At 43.9% G+C, this 22,200-nt stretch overlaps 1 protein-coding gene across 11 annotated transcripts in view; it reads left to right on the top strand.

Moving 5' to 3' along the window:
- The window catches only part of TCF20 (transcription factor 20), a 191,282-nt gene that overhangs the window by 29,386 nt on the left and 139,696 nt on the right, over positions 1 to 22,200 (top strand). For 5 of the 11 annotated variants that reach the window (XM_083698522.1, XM_083698534.1, XM_083698533.1 and 2 more), the window contains exon 2: positions 4,478 to 4,543. The gene's annotated coding sequence lies outside the window, so the exon portion shown is untranslated. Of the gene's footprint in view, positions 1 to 2,839; positions 3,192 to 3,285; positions 3,612 to 4,477; positions 4,544 to 19,935; positions 19,958 to 20,248; positions 20,370 to 22,200 lie in introns of those variants that run through there. The other 6 variants (XM_083698535.1, XM_083698530.1, XM_083698536.1 and 3 more) reach the window with 5 other exon arrangements.

Below are 22,200 nucleotides of genomic sequence, written 5' to 3'. Positions count from 1 at the left end.
AAAGTTGCATAAGTTTGTAGACCCCAAGTTTTCCATTTCTCCCACACAGCAACTACTGCTTGTCATGGGGCTGTTATTTATTAATATAAAGTAACCATAAAAACAGAAATACAAAATGAACTTGCAGATACAACCATAAAATTATCAAACACCTTGCAGCTGCAGCAAGTTAAAAATCCTACAGACTGTATTTTAACATAAGGATACTTTTTTGTTTATCAAGAATGGCAAAAGTATTGTTCATGAGTGTGTGTTTGCTGAGAGTTGTAAAAACCACACATGCTTTAGGGGATCTCTTGCATGTTGTTGTTTCCTGTTTGTATCTTGCTTTTCCTCTTAGGAACTCAGGGCTGTGTACATTGCTTTCCCCTTCTCTTTTTATTTTCACAATAACCCTATGATGTAAGCTAGGCTGAGAGTTGGTAGTTCAGACACCAGAGTTATGAAACTGCACATACTTAGAGTATTTTTTTGCTTGTTGTCATTGATCAGGGTTGGCAAACCTTTTTGTTTTGTTTTGGTATTTCGCTGAAGACACACATCTTTACCCTGGCACTTGAGGTATATATTTTTAGGACCCACCTTGTTTGTGTGTTTTACACTGTTTTCAATATATGTTTTAATGTTGTAATCCACCCTGTTGTAATCCACTTTAGGGTGAAGGGCGGGTAATTAATAATAATAATAATAATAATAATAATAATAATAATAACAACAATAACAACAACCAGGAATATGGCTCATTGCAGTTGAAGTGGTGGTGGGGCTACTTTTCTGGCATGCTTATTTTTCTTTACAGCATCTGTGAATGACTATCTGTCTATGTATATTTGCATTTTCCTTTTCCTCCAGGAGCTTGAAGATTGTGTACAGTGGCCTCTCTCCCCCTTTTGTCTTTGCAACAGCCCTGTGAGGTAGACTATGCTAATATACATACTACATAAGCAACAGTTATTGCCAATAGATTACCAGGGGGGGTATGGGTGTGTGGGTGGGTGTTTGTGTGCAGGGCCCCCAAACTACATGCAATATACTAGGCCCAGGAAATGCTGTTGGCATACCGAGATGTGAGTGAATGAATCATTGCAGTTTCTCACTAAATGGCTGGTGTGGAAGCACCCTGGGGGGTTAAATAAATGTTATTCCTTTTATACTGTCTCTCCTGCAAAGGTTTTCAAGTTCAAGGCCCCTTTGAAGAGAAACTTCATATAAGAACTGCACAAAAGTCTATAGCTAGGTTTCCTTTGGAGGAGTACCTTTTGTTTTTAATTTGTTCAGCTTGAAATTAGAGGTGGGCGAGAGTGAAGAGTACTGAGTTCTGATCTGCCGGTCCAAGGTCAGTATCCATGGGTGTAGCTCTACTCCCCATGGGGGTCACATGGCTTAAGAAGTGGAAATATCCCTCCCATGGATTTTTAGGTATGCAGGATTAAGCTGAGAGATTTGGGATGGTCACCCAATTGGGTACAGGTCTGTCAAAACAACTAAGTGAATTAAAGCCAGTAGCTGGTGGTGATCTCTGGAGGATTAAAAGAAAAACACAGGGCCTTGCAGAGCCTTCCGATCTCTTAATTCCTGGGAAGCCAATAACTGCAAATCGACTCCTTAAATGCCAAAATCTAGGCACACAGTGACCCCCGCTGTTCCCCTCTATTATAGGTAGAGAGAGTTGTATTTGGAAAGGAATGAGAAACAATGTTCGCACTTCTGGGCTTGGCAAGGGCCTATGCAGTACAAGAATCAGGCTAGGAAACACAGATATCAAAAGCCAGGCCACAGAGCAAGGCTATGGACCAGGGGTCAGCAACCTTTTTCAGCCGTGGGCCAGCCCACCGTCCCTCAGACCATGTGATGGGCTAGACTATATTTTGAAGGGGGGGGGGAATGAACGAATTCCTATGCTCCACAAATAACCCAGAGGTGCATTTTAAATAAAAGGACACATTCTACTCATGTAAAAACATGCTGATTCCCCGACCGTCCACGAGCCGGATTTTGAAGGGCCGCCTCTGACTCCTGGGCCTTAGGTTGACTATCCCTGCTATGGACCTATTAAGGGAGGCACGAGATTTCTCCCTGACCCTTCCAAAAAGCCCCCACCAGCAGGTTATTTAACGTTGTGTATTTACTATGGATAATTTGGGGGTGAGGGGAACCTTTCTTTCCACTTTCACCCTCTCTCCGTTTGTATATTTCTACCAGCATGCTTCTCTGGGCTTAATTCTTGTTTAATATCTTAGTGTCTTTTAATGACAGCGGGAGCTGCAGGTTGCGCTCTGTGGGAGGCAGTGGGAGGCTGTGCTTGAGGTAAAGAGACTTGATTAAATACTGCTTTTCTGTGCCATGATTCTTTTCCTCCTTGTTAGGGGGGAAATAGTAGATATTCTTGCTAGACTAATGTATATACCGGTAGCTTCATTTGTTTATCCATCTAATATAAGGGGCACATCAGAGTTCTTAGTATGGCACATACATTTAGTTTTCTTAGCCAAGCGAGAATTGCTAACAGGAACTTGCTTTTGAAAATCTTGGTGAGAGAAAATGGGCACCATGTTAGGAAGCCAAATAGATGATATTTCGGAAGTTCCTATACCCACTTCCATAGCTCTCTTCTAGAATGTTCCATGGGCTAAGAAAATCAGGGGAGAGTCTGCCTCATACTACAATGTTTGTACCAGGAGAGAATATATCCGTTTTCTAGAATAATTCCTGGATATTTTAGGAAGAAAATAATCCCCCACTTCATAATTGAGTGGTAGAAAGGAGACAGAGATGACACATTTAATATAGGCTAGGCAGGGGGTTACATTTATTTGTGTAAACAGTGGTTTAGAATGCACTGTACAGTCCTTGGCTCTTCAGCTAAAACGCTGTTTAGGTGGAAAATGAAATTAGCCTGGTGGTCGGATTTTCCCCCCATGAGGACACTCTTTGAAACAAATCTTGTGATGCAGACCTTATTACTCCAGGGGGAGGAAGTTGACCGAACTTGGGAGAGAATCGAGAACAGGGCATTGCAATCTTGCAGTCATGCCTGAGAGTGTATTGATAGAACTGTTGAATCCAGGCGAGCAGCATGGCAGGAGACGTGCCAGGCTGAGCGAGAGATGCACTGAAAGAGTTATGTGGGAAGATTTGCGGGTCAGAGCTGAAATGCCCTGACAGAGCGACGCCGTGGAGAAATTTGCACAGTGAGAATCAGATTGGCTTTTGTAGAATGAAATGCTGCGTAACTCATGTCAGGGAAAGAGAAGGGAGACAGAGAGAAAGTGCAAACAACGGCAGGCTCTGTCTGTCTGTCTGTCTGTCTCTTTCTCGCTCCCTCTCAGGCTCTGATTAAATAGAGCTGCCAGAAGAGGTCAGCCCTTGTTGACTTGCTGACAGCTTGGGTGGAAAGCGATATGATTTGGAAGGGAAGTGATATTGATCACATATTAAAACAAAACAATCCTCTTCCAAGCTGGGTGATAATGAAGTGAGGGTAGCTCGTTTTTAAGTGTTTCCTAAACATCCATGGAAGGAGGAGGGGAGGAACCCAGGCATAATGCGAATGTCAGGAGCTGGCAAGGAGGAATCCAGTTGCTTCTCTTTCCCAGCAGCTGATGTTCAAGGTGGGTATTTATTTGCCAGAATGTTTCTGTTCTCTCAGGTTTAGCTGGTAAATCAATGGCTATTAGCTGCCAGAGATAAATGCAACATCCATATTCAGTGTACCTCAGATGCTGGGAGCAAGCCACAAGGGACAGCTACCCCCATCTTGCTCTATTGGTGAGCTGCCCTAAGGCAAGGATGGGAGACAGTGTGGGACTGTGAGACTCTTCGTCTGATCTGGCATAAGCAGCTCTTATGCAGCTGCCTGTGCCTTCACCATATAATGAAGGGGCTCTTGATTCAAGTAACGCTGGGCTTAATCAAGGTGACACGCTCCATATCTCAGGGAAAGGACCTTCTTTTATGTTGGCTGAGTGACAGCTCTTTTTCATGACTACTGTATATATTTTGCATAAGGAGGAAGATATCGGATACGATTTGGTTTGGATTTCATGACATACTTCTATTTGCATTTCCTGCAACACTCTTTAAATGTACAGTATGCTTTATAATTTTTCATCAGTTCTCAAATCTGGTAGTAGCGATAGTGACTTGCCTAAGGCCATCTAGTGAGCTGTGGTCTGAGCTTGGATCTGCTTGTCATTCTTTTTCATTCTCCAACCCCATCTTTCCTTTAAGATGCTCAGAGTGCATGGGAGTGCCTCCATTTTATCCTCGGAATAACCCAGTGAAGGGGGCTAGGGGAGAGAGTGACTGGCCTGAGGCTGCACAGTGAACTGCATGGCTAGTAGAATAGGGGATTAAAATATATGAAATAATAGAAATATGTAACCTCTGCTGGTGCTTAGGTATTTTTAACCTGATAGACACATCTTAACTATTTGCATTAACTCTCTCATAAAAGTTCTTTCTTATTTTGTTTTAGTGACTTCTCTGCCTCTGTTTTGACAATGATCCTCAAAGGACTTTTCCCTTCTTCACAGAGGATAAGGTATGAAATTGACATTTTTTGTTGGGGATATTTATAATGCAAACTGTATATAAGACTTATCCTTTCCTAGTATTTTTTTAGACTGCTGGAAGGATGGATTGATATTTATTGTGAGCTTCAGGGATCACTTCACAGAGTTCAGAGGTGAGGAACCTTAGGTATAGAGAACCTTCAGATGTTCCCATCTAATGCTTGGGTCTCTGCTGACACCACACCTCCTGCAAGGCTTCCTCTCCCAAGCTAAGCTGCTCGTTCGCCATGTTTTTCACCCCCTTTAGTAGTTTGCCTAGGTGGAGGGTGTCCTTGAACAGTGATAGTAACTCTTGTCTGAATGTAGGACAGAGAGGGGATGTCCAAGTGTGTTTAAACAAGCCTACCATAGAGAGATAAAATGGATATTAGTTGTTCTACATGTGTTTTTATTGTTATTTCTGTTGTCTGGTCTTGGGCTGTAATACAGATTGATGATCATTAGTTGCTCTGTCCACTCTTGCCTCTGTCTTCATCCACCACTGGTATATGTCCCCCAGAAGGTTGCCTTCAAAGGAATGCAGTTCTCAGGCTCAAAAGGTTATAACCCATTATAGCATATACATACCAAAAGGTAATGCGTGTGCATGGCATACAGGTGCCTATATACCAGGGCACTGAAACTGGAAGCAGAGGCCTGCTGTACTTATATGAATTGGGCTAACATGCACTTGTTGCGGTATGGTGTGTGAGGTGGCTGTTCACTGATTACTGAGGACACAGAAATCTTAAGGCTTCTTTATTAAAATATTTATGTCGGTCATATTTAAACTAGAGAAATATGGAAGCAGAAGCTTTTAAAATCAGACGCAATTAAAATTCTTCTCCTCTTCCAATCTTCCCTGAAGTTGCCGCTTTACTCTTCAGTTACATTCTGTTAACATGGATGAGACCTGAATTTCAAATGGAATGAAGCATAAACCAAAATGTTTTGAAACAGACTTTCAGCCCCTCGAAGACCTACTTTTTACAGTTATACACTAAGGCACAAATGCAGCAAAGCCTCGTCTCTTGCCACCTTGTAGATCAACATTTCAAAGTCTCATGCTCCACAGCTGCTATAGCAACTCCTTTGGGTTCTGGAAAAACATACACACTAAAATACATCAAGCTCTGCTATGCGTATCATAACTCAGTTCCTTCTTTTGGGTTGCCTGTCAAATTTGAGCTGCTGGTTCTGGCTCAGTTTAATAGAAAAGGCACTGGATTGATTCCTGAGTGTCTAGATAAAGATTCACATAAAATCTGTTAGCAAAGAGTTTAAAGCTGATCCATTGGTAGGGTCTCGTGGCCTTGCTTATGTAACTCCTGTTTAAAAAAGGGAAGTGCAGGTCAGTAGAAAATGACTGGTGACATGTGTCTCCTGGAAGTCTGGAGATAAAAAGAGGCAGAAGTATGGCTCATTTGCTAATCTAATAACTCCCCATCCAGATTTTCCCTGTATCTCCATCTCCTCACTTGTAGATTTCCCTCCGACCCTATTTTGCTGTCCCTTAAGTGGCATCGAGGGGTGTAGGGAACTGCAGTCAGTAAATCGCATCCAACAATTCACAGTGGCTGCTGCTAAATCAGCTAGCTGAGCACCTGCTGTCTGAAAGCTAATGGAACTGAATAGCTGGGTTTTCAATCTTAAAGCAACAGAGACAAGTAAAAGAAACAAACATCACAGAATGTTATACAGTCTGCCCTAATTTGGCTTACGAAAACATCAGAAATGTTTCTTTCTTTTTAGTGCAATAGAAAGTGCAAACCCAAACTTCTAAGCATGAGATGTACTTTTAGTAATTGTATGCTTGATCAGGTAACTTCAGATAACAGCCCCCTTCATCACTCTGTTTCTATGATCAAGTGGGTATTCTGAAGCTGAAAACAGCTAAAAGTGAGCAATAGGGCCAGGCAATAACTTTTTCAACATCGTGATATATAACCAGCTAAACATTGCAATATATTGATATATCACGATTTCTGAAATAAGGAAGGAACTATGCAGAGGCGAACAGGACGATGTCCTGGCAACTGCTACTACTTAAGGGTCTAAAACTGATTATCAATCACCTCATGGTCACTTTCAGCAGCAGGCAAGCCAAAATGCATCCAAATGAGACTTTTGGGTTTGGGCTTGGCTACCAAATGGTGGTATTCAGGCCAAAGGATGCTAATGAGTCATAGTGAATACAAATAATCTGGGACTGCCACACTGCCAGCAGGCTTGCTAAGCGGCAGCAGCATGGCTGCAGCAGAATAAACAATGGTTGGGGGGAGGGGAGCAGTGGCAGCCTGGCAACGGTGCCACAATAATCAGCAGCCTGCGAAGCCTTGTCGTCTTGGCAGCAGTAGTAGTGGCCTGCAAGGCCTTGTGGCAGTGGCAAAAGTGGCAACGGCCTGCAAGGCCTTGTCATGGTGGTGGCAGTAGTGGTGGCCTGTGAGGCCTTGTGGTGGCAGCAGGAGATCGTGGCAGAAGCAGAGATGGCCAGTGAGGCCTTGCTGAGGCAGGCTGCCACAGCTTCTCCCAACACCTCCCACTACCTCCAAGAGGCCTTGCAGGCTGCTGCCACTTCTTGCCACCATAACGAGGCTTTGCAAGCCCCATTGCTTATGTTGCCACGAGGCCTCACAGGCTGCCACTACTATTCCTGCCATCTCCCATTGCCATCGCAAGGTCTCACAGGATGCTGCTACTGCCATCACCTGCTGTCACTGCCACGAATCCCCACAGGCTTCTGCCGCAAGGACTCGTAGGCCACCGCTGCTTCTGCTGCCAAATCCTGTCGCCAAATCCTGTCACCACTGCGAGGCTTTGCAGGCCAATGCCGTTACTGTTGTCACTTGTCATCACCTCTGCAAGGACTTGCAGGCTGCTGCCAACACTCCTTGTCACTGCTGTGAGGCCTTGCCACCACCTCCAGTTGTGTAACTGAGTGTGCGATTATTGATAATATTGTCATTTACCTGTTTTAGACCCCTAAGTAGTAGCAGTTGCCTGGACATTGTTCTGTCTGCCTCTGTGTAGTTCCATCCTTATTTCAGACATTGTGGTAGCTTGCAGTGTTTAGCTGCTGATAACATTGCAGTTTTTAGCTGGAGATATTGTGAGGTTTAGGTGGTGATAATGTTGCAGTGTTTAGCTGGTAAGGTATCATGATGTTGAAAACCAGATATCGCCTAGCCCTTACACACATTGTGATTCACAATATATTGCCAGCTCAAATATTACGAAACAATTATCATGATGTGAACTTCAAACCAGTTTTGGATGATATATCAATATATCGCCTAGCCCTAGTGAGCAAACAAGCTAGGTAATTAGGGGAATCTTAATTTACCTCCTTTAACCTGGAATAGATAAGTATACAGTTGAGTTGCAACCTTGCATGTGGTCTTTGGTCTTTTCATTTCCTTAAAATCATCTTACCATTTCAGTTTAAAGCCAATATCAAAGTTGTTAGTGATTTTTCATCATTTTTTCCACGGTGTAGACCTTAGGAAACACTTTCCTGTTTTGGTGACCATGACAGGATATCCCATGGTAGCCTTCTTTACTCTCCGCTGCACAGTGTCTTATTACCTGCATCGACTGGGGTTTTTCGGATGTGTGAAGTATGTAATGCCTTAATACTTCCAGTTTATTTGCAGTGTGGCAGTGGATTAACTGTATGCATATGATCTTATTTGCAAATGCTGCTGTAAACTATGGGATAGAAGTATTGTGCAAAAAGTCTCCAGACAGTTTTGAAATTAATATCTTTTTCTTCTTCTTGGTAAATGGGACACCTTATTGAGAGAGAAATTCTGTATCTTTACAAGCCAATATCTCAAAGGTAAAAAAACAACCCCTGGATTTTTGGCAAAGTAAACAGTAGCGCTGAAATAAATGGCAGCACAATTGTGATATTGAGCATTCAGAAGTGGGTGGAATTTACAATTCACTGCACATACATACACAGAGTAGCGTGAGAGAGAATAATGCAGTGCGGCATGACTAAATCCTACCAGAATTCCATGCCAATGTAAACAAGGTTTTTTGGATCAGGATAACACCACCAAATAAGCTCTCAGGTGCCCCAGGCCATTGAACAAGCCCTTGCTGAGGGTGGCTCATGGCCATTCAGTAGCAAACTTGGTCTGTAATGCTCAACTGCTGAAATGTTCCTGATTCAATAACATTTCCTTGAAATTAACCAGTCTTCTTGTATCGTTGGGCTTTGTGCATTGTGAAGATTGTGAAGGGGGGAGGGGAGAGAACCAGGAGAATGGTAGCTTAGCTTGGGAGTAAAAAGTCAACTGCACTTGATATCTTGTATAGATCTTGAAACCTATTATTTGCAAAACTACTGTTCAGGCCTACCTTTTGATGGGCGGCTTTGCCTCTAGATGAATCTTGTGCATAGAAATTAATTTTGCTAAAACAATCCCTCTCTCTTCTGTTGCCATGGTAATGTGTCCCTCCTCCACTGCTGCATCGTCTTCTCGTAGCTTCCCTCAACATCCTTAAATCCTTATATACAGTATATGTATATATATTTCTGACTTGTTTCTGGCCAGTTTCTTATAAAAGAAAATAAAAAAAATCAAACTGACATACATGAGTTCTGTGCACCCTATTTTTGTTAAATAATGGAGTTCCACTCCTTCACTGTCTAATTCACTCAAGGATAACACTAAGAACTGTACTAGACTGGTGGCTGGTCAGAACTTATGAACAGCGCACAGCAAAATGGATAATTTTAAGCAAAGGAAAATGTTTATTTGGGGTGCGGTGGGGAAGGTGGAGAACAAAAAATAAGGCATGTTTGAAACCTTCCCTACCCCACAAAATAACATGGCAACTTGTCCAACTTGGACAGATCTAATGACATGGGGTGGGGAGATACACCATTGCTATTCCTTTGAAATAGCTGTTGTATCCCTGGTGAGGAAGAACACAGAAAATCCCCAAATGCCATAAAGAGGGAAGACACGCCCCCCAGCATCCCTCCAAAGCCCACCAATCAGGGACTGTGCTGATGTGACACCCACATGCTGTCCACACATGGAGGGAGCCAGTTAACTCACCCCCAACACACGCACTGCATCACAACACACATAACGCGCAAAATGATGCTGCACTGCCCCCAATCTGTTAATCTAGTGAGTATATTTCCCCCCTTGGAGGTTGCATGGGAGATACTGCTCATAACTGTTGAGGGGGGAAAGCTCGATTCACTTCAGACAAGAAGTGAATCGAGTATTCACAAATGGCAAACTTGAAGGCAGTTGCAGCAGTCGTCCTCTGTGTTATACAGCTCTGTTTGGGCACCCATAATTGTAATAGTGACTTGAGGGGTCCTGTGAGGTGTTTGAGGGGTGTTTGTGTCTCAGTATCAAGGCATGGTGCCTGTAAGGGTTCCAGGAAGTGAAGCATTGGCAATACGTTCAGATTTCTAGAAATGTTCTGGAGACAGGTTGTTTGTGCAAAGTGTTCCCATTGTGTGAAAAGTGCCCTTTGCCCATAATTCTTTTCACCAAATTTGTGAGTTATTTGTGTGCACAGAGCTGGAGACAGATAGTTATGTGCCCAGTGACCTCCATTTATATACTGGTTGTGGGAAGCAGTGGAGCTGGTGTTGAGGTCAGTGACTTTATTCTTGAAAGCAAAATGCAAAACTAGCACATCTCTAGTGATAGTATCTGGAATCTAAACAGGTTATCACCCCGGATGTAAAACCTTCTTTTATATGAGCAAAACTATTTCTTGTGTAGCTAGTGATCTTGTAAGCCAGGAGTATTGGAAAAATCAATCAAAAAACGTTTGAATTACATTTCAAATCAGAATAATCAATTTCAATGTTTAGATTTGATGTCTAATGTATGAACTAGGAAAAGGGGGTACAGGTGCAATTCCCAAGACTCCCACAGTGCCATGTGTGTCAGGAAACTGCAAACTGAAATAGAATAATGATCAAAGAGCTGGTTGTGAATGGCTCCCCATACGTATTTCAGAGCAACAATGTTCTCTCTCTGAAAGCTTAACCTTTTGGCTCTAGCAGGAGTGACAATACAAAAATGCCTGTACTTTGGTGAAGAGAAATGCTAAGAATAATAGACAGAATAAGATAAGACCGTTTCCCTCACAGTCACATTGCACCCTGCAAACTGACTTTGTTTCTGGTGAGGTGGAATGAAAAAGCTGCCGCTGAAGTCTGGTAGGAATAAAGCTTGTATTTTGTGCTCCCCTGTTGCTCTGCAGAAACTGTTTATTTACTGACCCAGTTAGCAGAGTGGTTTTTGTTATCATGGGTGATTCAGGTACATGAACATAGAAGCACCCGGAGCAACAGGAAGCAGCATTTTCCATGTGACAAAAGAGGAGTGACCTGCAGTCTTAGTCTCAAAGGATTTCTCATACGGTATACAACTTATAAAAAAACATAAATTCATTTTATACAGGGCATTTTTTCACGTAGCGCACAGTTAAACTATGGAAATCGCTCCCAGGAGATGTAGTAATGGCAAGCAACTTGGATGGATTTGAAAGAGGATTAGGCAAATTCATGGAAGATGCTGCTAGCCATGATGTCTGTGTACTCCTTCCACTCTCAGAGGCAGTAAGCCTCGGAATACCACTTGTGGGAAGCACAAGTGGAGAGAGCACTGTTGTACAAGTCTTGGCTTGCAGACTTACCATAGGCATGGCTTGCAGACTTACCATAGGCATGTAAGCACAGGATCCTGGGCTAGACTGGTCTGTGGTCATCTCCAGCAAGGGTGCACTTTACGTTTACCACTAATGCTGTCATAGTCTTTTTGCTGGTGTAGAAACAGCAAATGCAAAAATTCCTACTGCATACAAAGCAGATGCCAAACCTACTATTGTTTGCAACTCTGTACAGGGCAGAAGCAAAACAACTTCTTTATTTCCACTTTTAAGTGTTATCCGTAGAGGCAGTTCAAAAAAGTTGGAGGTCATGGCTTGATGAGAAGCAAAAGACAAAGATGTTCGTCATTAGACAGTCTGTTGATAATTTCCCAAGAATAGGGAAAGCCTTCAGGACTGCAAGGTCAAATTCACCAATTTGTCCCCTATTCTTCCATTCTTCTTCTGTTGTCGTAGTGCTGGCTGATGGCAGTGACACAGGGAGAGAAGTAGCAACTGAACAGTGTGGAGCATGAGCGTAGCCAGGATTTTTGTTGGGGAAGGGACAGGACTTTTGGGGGGGGGGCAAACCCAACATGATTGGTCAGTTAAGTATTTCTTTTGTTTTACTTGATGGGGGGGGGAGAGCTGCCGTCTGCCCCCTGGCTACGTCCATGGCATGGAGGCAGGTGGTGCAGAACAGCAAGAAGGGGAGAGGAAGAAGGCAGCTGTGAGAGTGGCAGGTTAGTGGGGAAGACATGCTGTGTGTTGTGTGTAGAGGACTTGGCTAATTGTCCTAATATGGAAGGGCAGCTGCTGATAGCCATGTGTAGATCTAACTGCCAGAGAAGGGAAGCTACTATGAGCTCTGTGGAAATTACCAGCTGCCACTGTTGCTAATGCAATGGTACCTTGGGTTAAGAACTTAATTCGTTCTGGAGGTCTGTTCTTAACTTGAAACTGTTCTTAACCTGAAGCACCACTTTAGCTAATGGGGCTTCCTGCTGCCGCCACACGATTTCTGTTCTCATCCTGAAGCAAAGTTCTTAACCTGAGGTAATATTTCTGGGTTAGCGGAGTCTGTAACCTGAAGCGTATGTAACTTGAAGCGTATGTAACCCGAGATACCACTGTACTGCAATCAGTTATACTAAGTCTCTGAGTGCTTATCTTTATGTAGACAAAAAGACACCAACCCAGAATCTTGGGCCATGTTACGTTGAAACAAGAGTGCATCTGGGCATGTGCAAAGTGTCTTCTAACGAAGCCTTTGCTTTACTTGTAACAAAGGTTGCACGTATTGGGAAGAGAGAGCATGCTTCTATAACAGGTGCTATAACTTAAGTGGCAGTGCAATTGTGTGTGTGTGTTTTTTCAACAACTGGGAGTGGGGGAGTAATTCTCATCTTACTCCTCCAACAAAATGTGTTATTATCCTTTGCATATATGCTCAGAACTAGGTCCCATTATGTTTTCAGTGTGATTTAACTCTCAGGTAGGTGAAGTTTGATATTCTTTTCTATTGTGGGTGGGAGGCGGGGAGGAAGTTTGCATCTGCAAAGCAGAAAACAAAACAAAACACCCCCCCCCCAAAAGTAGATACTCTGGCAGGCAAGCATGAAACAAAACAGAAGGAGAGTGTATGTTTTAAATTGTTTTACATTTTTGGTGGTGGTGGTGAGGGTGGTTTGCAGTCACCAGTGGATGCAGGAGGGGGAATAGTATGGCCTCTTGACAAGAGAAGAGGCTTGGAGAAGTTTGTGTGTTTTTTTCTGCCCTGGAGCAGACGAAGGAGTTTGTATCTTCCAATCACATCCAATATCTTTCTTCAAGTTTCTCTCCGTTTGCTCTTAATACTTGCTCAGCAGCCAGGCAAAAAGCCCCAAAAAAGATCCCCCTCCACCAGAAATGATAAGACATTAGCTACCTTGTCTGCAACAAACAAACAAACAAACAAACAAACAAACAAACAAACAAACAAACAAGAAGTCTTTTACTCTCCACTGTTGCTGCAATGAAGCTAGAGACACTCTGATTCTTCCTCTGCTGCCCTTCCCTCTGCCTTCAGACTTCCCTGCTCATTAGCAGCAGCTGCTGCTGCAAACCGAAATGGCATCAATTCTGAGAGTCTCTTGTTTTAAGGTGGGGGGATGGGACCAAAGCAGGCATGTGTCACTTAAAAACAAAAACACCAGCTGGAATCCACTGCATAAGCCTACATGGTTTGTGTCCAGGATGATAGTCAGGGTCTGTCTCCTCCCATAACAGCCTGCCCTGCTCCATCTTCCCCATGTCTTGCCCATGGCCAAGGGACAAATGGTTGAGTCCTGAGAAAGGGCCCACCACGTGACTGTATCAAGATTATGGATGATTTTACCTTCTGAGCTCTCTCATCCTGCCCTCTCTAATTTGTTTTGCCACCTCGTCAATACTTTTTGATTTCAAAAGGCACTTGACCTGCTGGGTGGATAATTTTTTATGTGGCAACCCCTCCTTTTTATATGATTTTTTATATGCTTTGCCAGTCTGTATTTTATTGGTTTGCACTGTTTATATTGTTTTCGTTTGATTTCTTTTAATTGTTTTCACCAGTTATAAAACAACCTGGAGCAATGCAGATGCATTGGAAGGACAGCATACAAGTACTGCTGCTGCTGCTGCTGCTAATAATAATGCTAATACTACTACTACTACTACTAATAATAATAATTTATTTATATCCCCCCTCCATCTGGCTGGGTTTCCTCAGCTACTCTGGGGTGGCTTCCAACAGAACACTAAAAACAGAATAAAACTTCAAACATTAAAAACTTTCCTAAATAGGGCTGCCGATAGTTGTTTATTTCTTTGACATCTGATGGGAGGGCGTTCCGCAGGGTGCCACTACTGAGAAGGCCATCTGCCTGGTTCTCTGTAACTTCGCTTCTTGCAGTGAGGGAACTGCCAGAAGGCCCTTGGCACTGGACCTCAGTGTCCAGGCAGAATGATGGGGGTGGAGACGCTCCTTCAGGTATACTGGGCCAAGGCCGTTTAGCACCAACACTTTAAATTGTGCTCAGAAACGTACTGGGAGCCAATGTAGATCTTTCAAGACCGGTGTTATGTGGTCTCGGTGGCCACTCCCAGTCACCAGTCTAGCTGCCGCATTCTGGATTAGTTTTAGTTTCCGGGTCACCTTCAAAGGTAGCCCCATGTAGAGCGCATTGCAGTAGTCCAAGCGGGAGATAACCAGAGCATGTACCACTCTGGCAAGACACTCCACGGGCAGGTAGGGTCTCAGCTGGCATACCAGATGGAGTTGGTAGACAGCTGCCCTGGACACAGAATTGACTTGTGCCTCCATGGACAGCTGTGAGTCCAAAATGACTCCCAGGCTGCGCACCTGGTCCTTCAGAGGCATAGTTACCCCATTCAGGACCAGGGAGTCCTCCACACCCACCCGCCCCCTGTCCCCCAGAAACAGTACTTCTGTCTTGTCATGATTCAGTGTCAACCTCCATCAGTGTCAACATCCATCCTCCAACCGCCTCCAGGCACTCACACAGGACCTTCACTGCCTTCACTGGTTCCAATTTAAAAGAGAAGTAGAGCTGGGTATCATCTGCTGATGGGTACTGATGAACACCCAGCCCAAACCCCCAATGATCTCTCCCAGCAGCTTCATGTAGATGTTAAAAAGCATGGTGGAGAGGATGGAACCCTGAGGCACCCCACAAGTGAGAGCCCAGAGGTCTGAACACTCATCCCCCAACAGCACTTTCTGAACATGGCCCAGGAGGAAGGAGCAGAACCACTGTATAACAGTGCCCCCAGCTCCCAGCCCCTCTAGACGGTCCAGAAGGATGTCATGGTGGATGATGTCAAAGGCCGCTGAAAGAGCCAGCAGAACTAGGAAACAGGAAACAGCTTTCACCTTTGTCCCTAGCCCACCAGAGATCATCGACCAGCATGGCCAAGGCAGTTTCAGTCCCATGATGAGGCCTGAATCCCTACTGGAAGGGACCCAAATGGTCCGCATCCTCCAGGCATGCCTGGAGTTGTTCAGCAATCACCCACTCAATCACCTTGCCCAAGAATGGTAGATTTGAGACTGGGCGATAGTTGACCATATTGGCTGGGTCTAAAGATGTCTTTTTATGAAGCGGTTTAATAACTGCCTCTTTCAGTGGGTCTGGAAAGGCTCCCATAGGTTATGTACAGAAACTGGATTTGGAATGGCTATGATTAATAGCACCCAACTGTGGCTTTCCCGGCTAATTTGGGACAGTTGGAGTGTATGTTTCTAGGCCTCAATAGTAGCACCTCTCCTACCGTAACAAGCTCTGGATTTGTATTCACAAACAAATGTAATTAACTATAAAGTACAGTAATCTGAAAAATATAGTAGTTTGAAATCATTCATACACATTTTTGAATGTGTACAAAACAAGCAAGAGAAAAAATCAGGAACAAAAAGTACAGTAAACCCACATCCCCAATAAGTATAGAAAATTGTTGGATATAAAACCATTTATGCTACCATTTATGCACCTTACAGCTTATTTTACGCTCTTCCATACATTCAAAGGCAGATAAGCAATGGTATTGATTAGAGAACCCGGGAGCTTTCTTTCAAAGGTGTATTGAAAAAGAATGATTCCCACTCTCCTATCAAGACAGGAAAATATTTTAATGAAAACATGACATATAATTGGACACTAATGCAAACAAAATGTTATCCGTGTATGTTAACTTTTAACAGAGGGAAAACAGAATGAACTACCTACATAAAGAACCATGAAATAGTGAGAAAATACTGCAGCAATGCATGGAGGGATAAGTAGAACTAACATCTTCACTCCATAGCAACAGAAGAAATCAGTAACTAGGGGTGGAGCAACAACAACCAAAGAACGAGTACAAAACCAACCATGGGCTTCTGTATTATAGCACTATATATGGGCAAATTTTCTCACATTTTCTATATGGTCAGCTGCTCATCAGTGTCCACACAGAGCTAAAAGGTATCTAACGATGTAACATAGTCAAAAATTTAAGCTGAAGTAGTGATATGTTATATTTCATAGGTGCCCAACCTACAGCCATACCTCATATTACATTTGCTTCAGGTTGAGCGTTTTCAGGTTGCATCCCGCGGCGACCCAGAAGTACCGGAAAGGGTTACTTCCGGGTTTAGCCACTTGCGCATGCGCAGACACACAAAATGATGTCATGCATAGAAGCGGTGAATCACGACCCACGCACACACAGACGCTGGTTGCGTTCTGCTCCAGTTGTGAACGGGCCTCTGGAACGGATCCCGTTTGCAACCAGAGGTACCACTGTATAGCAGTTTGGTATCACAAGCAGCATAAGCAGCAGGAATTTGTGGCACAGTATGGGAGCCTGTGGGCCTAATTCTGGCTTGAATTCAGGTCTGCATTCAGGCCTGTTTCCCTTATGCTGACTCATGCCTTTCTCACTTATGCTTCCTGGTCCCTGGTACAGTAGATGAGAGGCAAAGCAAGACCAATTCATGGCAAATGCACTGTAGCAGGCACTAGAATGGTATTACCTCAAAATTAAGAGGTGCTCCATATTGGCAGAAAAGCTTGACCACCCTTGTGATCGTTAAATTATAAATAAACAAAGTGTATACTGATTCAACAAATTCATTATCTGTAATAAATAATACAACAGTTTCAGAACAATAGCCAATAGGAACAATTTTATCTCTCTATACACATACACATCATAATCCATAATCAAAGTAGAAAATATTTATTTTAACCATAACCAATAATTACTACAGAATTTCCCCCCTAATATTCAGTTTATCATAATTATCACTAAATACCTATAATAATAGCCTTTGTTATGGGAGAATTTGTTCTGTACCTATAAAGCAAATGCTGTACTTTCATTAATGTCTGTATTATAGTTCTGCTTCATATAAAGAATAAAAGGTATCCAAAGCTGTTCAAAATTTTGCTTCTTTTGTTTAACTTTCCATAAATATACTGTTTTGATTAATTAATCAGTTTAAAAAAAATTAAATACATACTTTAGCCCACCCTTAATTGTCTGTTACCAGGAGAGGATGAGAGGTTAAATAGCTCTGTCAAATGTTGGGAGAAGGGGAAAATTGGGGTTGGGAGAGAGTCAGTGTCCACTGCTAAGAGAAGCTTTGGCAGAGGGTGGTGAGTTTTGCCCCAGACTTACATTTCATCCTTTCTCCTCCTTCCCCCATAAATCAGGTAAAATGCTTCCAGTTTTGCCACCTACAAATGGAGTGCTATGACAGAACAGTATTTTGGGATGGCTTTTCTCACAGCCCTGTCCTCACAATTACTTGGAAATAAAGGCTTTTTAGTGTATTACCTGAGTTTGCCATCGCTGTACGCCGGCTCCCTTGGCCAATAAAGCGAGATGAGCGCCACAACCCCAGAGTCGGCCACAACTGGACCTAATGGTCAGGGGTCCCTTTACCTTTTTAATTTAGCTGGGAGCTTCAGTCAATTGTGGCTTTGTGAGTAGCATGCCTATATAATAATACACACATTTGCGTGGTGAGTTCCCGCCCCCCACCAGGATAAATAAAGACACGAGACAACATAAATTGAAGTTAATTGGGCGAATTAGGCCACAACTTTATTGAATTCAGGAATGAGAGGCATTGGCTTAGGCATTGGTCCTAACGGCTATCCGGCTCCAGCCCATTTGCTGGAGACATGGGGAAGGGTTAACCTTACATCGGGGGAGTCTCCTGCCAAGGCACTTCGACTAGGAGCTCCCCCGGGTCACCGCTTTGGGGCGTGCCTTTGGCCCACACCTCCATAGGCTTCGGACAGGGCCACGCCCCCCAGAGTCCTTTAACGGACCACCCTTCACTCGCTGGGGGGAGGTGATGGCGTTCCTCCCCCCCACACACATCCTCTTAACCCCTTCTTACCAATGCCTACCGCCAAATGCCGAGAAGTTGTGACAAGTTGCTACGAGGTAGGCGAAAAACCAAAAGGCCGCAAATTGCCGATTGGGAAAAATTCCTACCATGCCCCTTGCGGCGACAGACCGAAGTCCATAGCAAAGTCAAAGACCTACCTAGTCTACCTAAAGGGAGGGAGGGTGGGAAAACGTGAGGGGGAGCTGGCGAAAAGAGGGCGAGCCCCCTCCGCGCCGGCTCTAAATAGGGCAAACCACGCCCCCCAGCCAGCCAGCTGATTGGCTGGCTGGGGGGGGAGCGCCCTGGCCGGGATTCTCTTGGTCTCGCAGGGGCTGGGACCAGCCCCCGCTCATGTGGGGTGGGCGTGAAGCCCGCAACCCCACCTCCTGGGGCAAGCCGGAAGTGGCTTTCCAAACGTGTTTGTCCTGCCCACACATCACATTTTTAGGTGTACACTTAAAATTTCTTCATGTACACCTGAAGAACATATTGTGTGAAGCAGCCTTAAATCCTGATGATTTCAGTGATCCTTAAATCCACGTTGCTGTTTATTAAGGTTATAAATGTGTTAATCTTATTTCTGTAGGTTACACATACTGTACTAGATCTTTGAGCCTTGAAACGTTTGTCTTCTGGACTCTTTGAAGCTCCCCTGCATTATTTCCAACCTGTCAAAATGAAAGGGTGGGGGGATGAACTCTTTTACTTCAGAGTAGTCAATCTAGAATAATTAGAAACCCTTGGTTCTGTTCTCAAGAATAACAGATCAGCATTAAGCCCACGAATTGGAAACGTGAAAAGCGCCTGTCCTCTGCCACTCCTCATTTTATGTGCAAAAGATGGGGAAAGTCCCCCGAAGGGAACCTCGTCAGGATTAACAGGTGATCTTGAGCATGCAGCTTGAGACTACAATGCATTGAAGCCCTTTGTCTTGGCTGGGTTCCAGTTTGGATGAGTACTTCTCTCTCCCTGTCTGAATTTCCCGTTTTTTATTCCAGCCCTTGATAATCTCCAGCCCTCCCAGCTTTGTATGTGTAATGCGGGTGGCAGGCGGAGAGCCGCTGTCTCCTTGTAGCCCCCCAGATCTCTGAAAGCTCTTTGGGGATAACAGGGGCTGTTTAGAAATGTAAAGGTGTTACTCAACACCTGTCTGGCTTTGTAATGTCCCCTTTAGGCGTTTTCCGAAATATACTGTCATTTGGAAGTGTGTGTGTGTGTGTGTGTGTGTGAGAGAGAGAGAGAGAGAGAGAGAGAGAGAGAGAGAGAGAACACGTCTTTCCCCATCTCTCTCTCTCTCTGAATAAGAAGAATGTGCTGAGCCCTCTGGCTGGGAGCCAGGACTCTCTGTGGAAGTATAAATCGACCCATCAGGGGAAAGGGGGGAGAGAGATTAACGTTGGCCGTCTTCATTAGTGGGTCCCTTGAGGAAGCCGGGGCTGCCAGGAGCTGTGAATGAGACCAGCTGGGGAAGGGAAGGGAAGATTCGCGGTTTTTATCACTCCCTTTAGAGTCTCCTGAGGAGAGGAGAGAATGATAGCGGCGGAAGGACATAAAATGAAGGAAGGAGCCGAAGCATTGTAGCAGAGCGCTTGCTGCCTTCTGATTGGACGAAGGGGTATTTGGCTGCTAGTCCACTTCTCCAATCAGTGCCCAGTGAGCTGTTTGGACTACTTGGCATGCTAATTGGGAGAAGAAGAGAGGAAATTGGCCCCGTGGCAGCGCGATGCCCTGCCATGCCAAACAAGCCAGAGTAATTACACTCGCAGCACCTTCATTATATGGGTTTTCAGGGTAACCAGAAAGGAATAATTCTCCTTTTCTCTCCCCCCCCCTTGGCGCTTTCATCCAGGTAATTTTACCCCAGCCCTTCCATGCTCTTTGCATACTTAACCCCTTCCTACGAAATCTCCTGTCTCCCTCAGGCCCGAGTCTTTTGTGCATGCAGGGGCCTGTTTTCACTTGCATGCAAGTTTTGCCTTTAGCCCAGTATGGGAGCGATTGCAATTTCTGGGTTGGGAAGCGTTTCTCTCTCTCTTTCTCTCTCCCCCCCCCCCCTTTTCTCTTTTGTCTAAATCTTGAAGAAACACATTTCTTGGTACAGTCCTTGACAGATTGAATTGTGATGGAGCTGCTGCCGGTACAATCCAGTTAAAGCTAGTCGCTCCTCCCCCTCCCCTTTCCTCCTCCCCTGTTTCTACATGCAGAGGAAGGATGCAGATATGACAGCTCTGGCTCTTGGAGTTCTTTATTCATAAATACAGGTATGATGACACTCTCACTGCCTGTCTGAACTCTTGATCTCTAGGGAATCACAGACGGGGAAGTTTGTAGTCCCTTCCCCCTTTTGGTCCCTTACAGGCTCACCGTTTGTCCGGAAGGGGATTTGTGAGTGTGTGGTAAATGTGCCGCTGCTTTTTAGCAATGGGACAGAGAACTGGTTAAGATATAAACAAAGGCTGGATACACAGGGACCTGGCTTTGGCAGCCTTTCCTGAGACTAAAAGGTCCACAGATAGCTGGATTCCAAGAAAAGATTAGATTCCACATTGCTAACACAATGCAGGAATTTGGGCAGAGTTCAGGCTATTCCCTGTCTTTTCACAACCGCCTGGCACTCTCTGAAACCAGGCACTTGGAACAGGTGCTGTTCCTTCCTTGGCTGAAATGAGCATCTAGTTAGCCAGGAAAATTGTAGCTCTAGCTTTGAATGCCTGCCTTTTCCCTGTGGAATGAGGCCTGAGTGATTCCCTTCCAGACAGCTGATCTGACAGTGCTTCCATTCCTGTTCTTTTTCTTCTTTTCAGTCCTGTTTCTCTGTGGATAATTGAAGTCAAAATGAGCATAGAATGGTTAAACAACTTCCAGGGTTTGTCTTTTATTTTCCCCAGATCCTGGGTCAGAGGTTTATGTTTGTGAATGGAAGAGAGATTCTAACTAGAAATTATGCCAGAAATACATGTGTATGTGTGTACCTAGACTTGTCTGCTATTCTCATGTGTGTTCTGCAGATAGTGACAAGGTGGATCATTATTTTCACAAGAGCTTTCATTTCACTAATTTCCTCTCAATAATCAGCATATTACATTTCTAAGGTGCTTAGAATCCATGATCTCTCCTACAGGGTTATTTGATCACAGAAATTGCACCATTATTCTACCTCAGAAAGGTGAAGATCAAAATAACTGTGGTTTAGATTATAATTTGCTTTGTTCATAATTTGGTATTGTCAGTTAATATGGATTGTTGTTCCTGTTTTATATTTGTAACTGCCATGGCCTTTGGTCAGTTCAATTGAATAAATTACTTTCCAAGACAAATGCAATTTGTCTGTATCGTGAAAATAATACCTAGTGAATCCTGTGTAATCTATAATATTATATGCTCATACTACCTCACATACATTTAGAATCATTACAGCAAACTTACAAGGTAAGCCACTATTAATACTGTTGACCAGTTCTCATTGGACTTGGTGGGGTGGAGGGAGAGGCAGTGAATGGTAGGTGGAGCCAGGGATCACAATAAAAGTGAAGCCAATGGTAGATATATCGATTCCCCTCCCCTCCCATTTTCTCCTATACATTTAACAGCAGTCTGATATACAAAAAGTAAACAGGTGAAGCTTTGCCAGTGGTGCAAAAAACATCCAGCCTGAGCTTCTGTGATTATCAGCTGGCATCCATCTAAGTAAGTCCCACTGTGGTCAAGGAGATTTACTCCATAAAGCATAGGTTGCAGCATCTATCAGTTTATTCAGAGTCCCTTTACAAGGGGGGAAGACTCAAAATATTTGGCATATTTTCATTTGTAACAAAGCTTTACTTTTCAGTGTGTGGATGCTGAAAATGAAGTTCATCAGTTTGCCAGGATGCCATGAAGCTATAGATTAAAGCAAGTTTATTTTTTGCACAGCAGGTTGCTCTTAAACTCACATGAGCAGAGCCAGTAAAAATAAGTTGGCAATCCTGCTGTTGCTATGTAGTCTAACAATATGTTTTGAGTTGTGCATTTGCAAGTAGGGTTACCATTTTTTTCTCCTTTTTCTTCTTGATTAATCCCCAGGATCACCACTTATGAGATAATTTTATTTCC

Source organism: Podarcis gaigeae, assembly GCF_964106915.1.
Source record: "Podarcis gaigeae genome assembly, chromosome: 10".
Classification (NCBI taxonomy): Eukaryota; Metazoa; Chordata; class Lepidosauria; order Squamata; family Lacertidae; genus Podarcis; species Podarcis gaigeae.
Note: the sequence above shows the minus strand (reverse complement) of the source record. Positions and strands in the feature narration are given on the sequence as shown.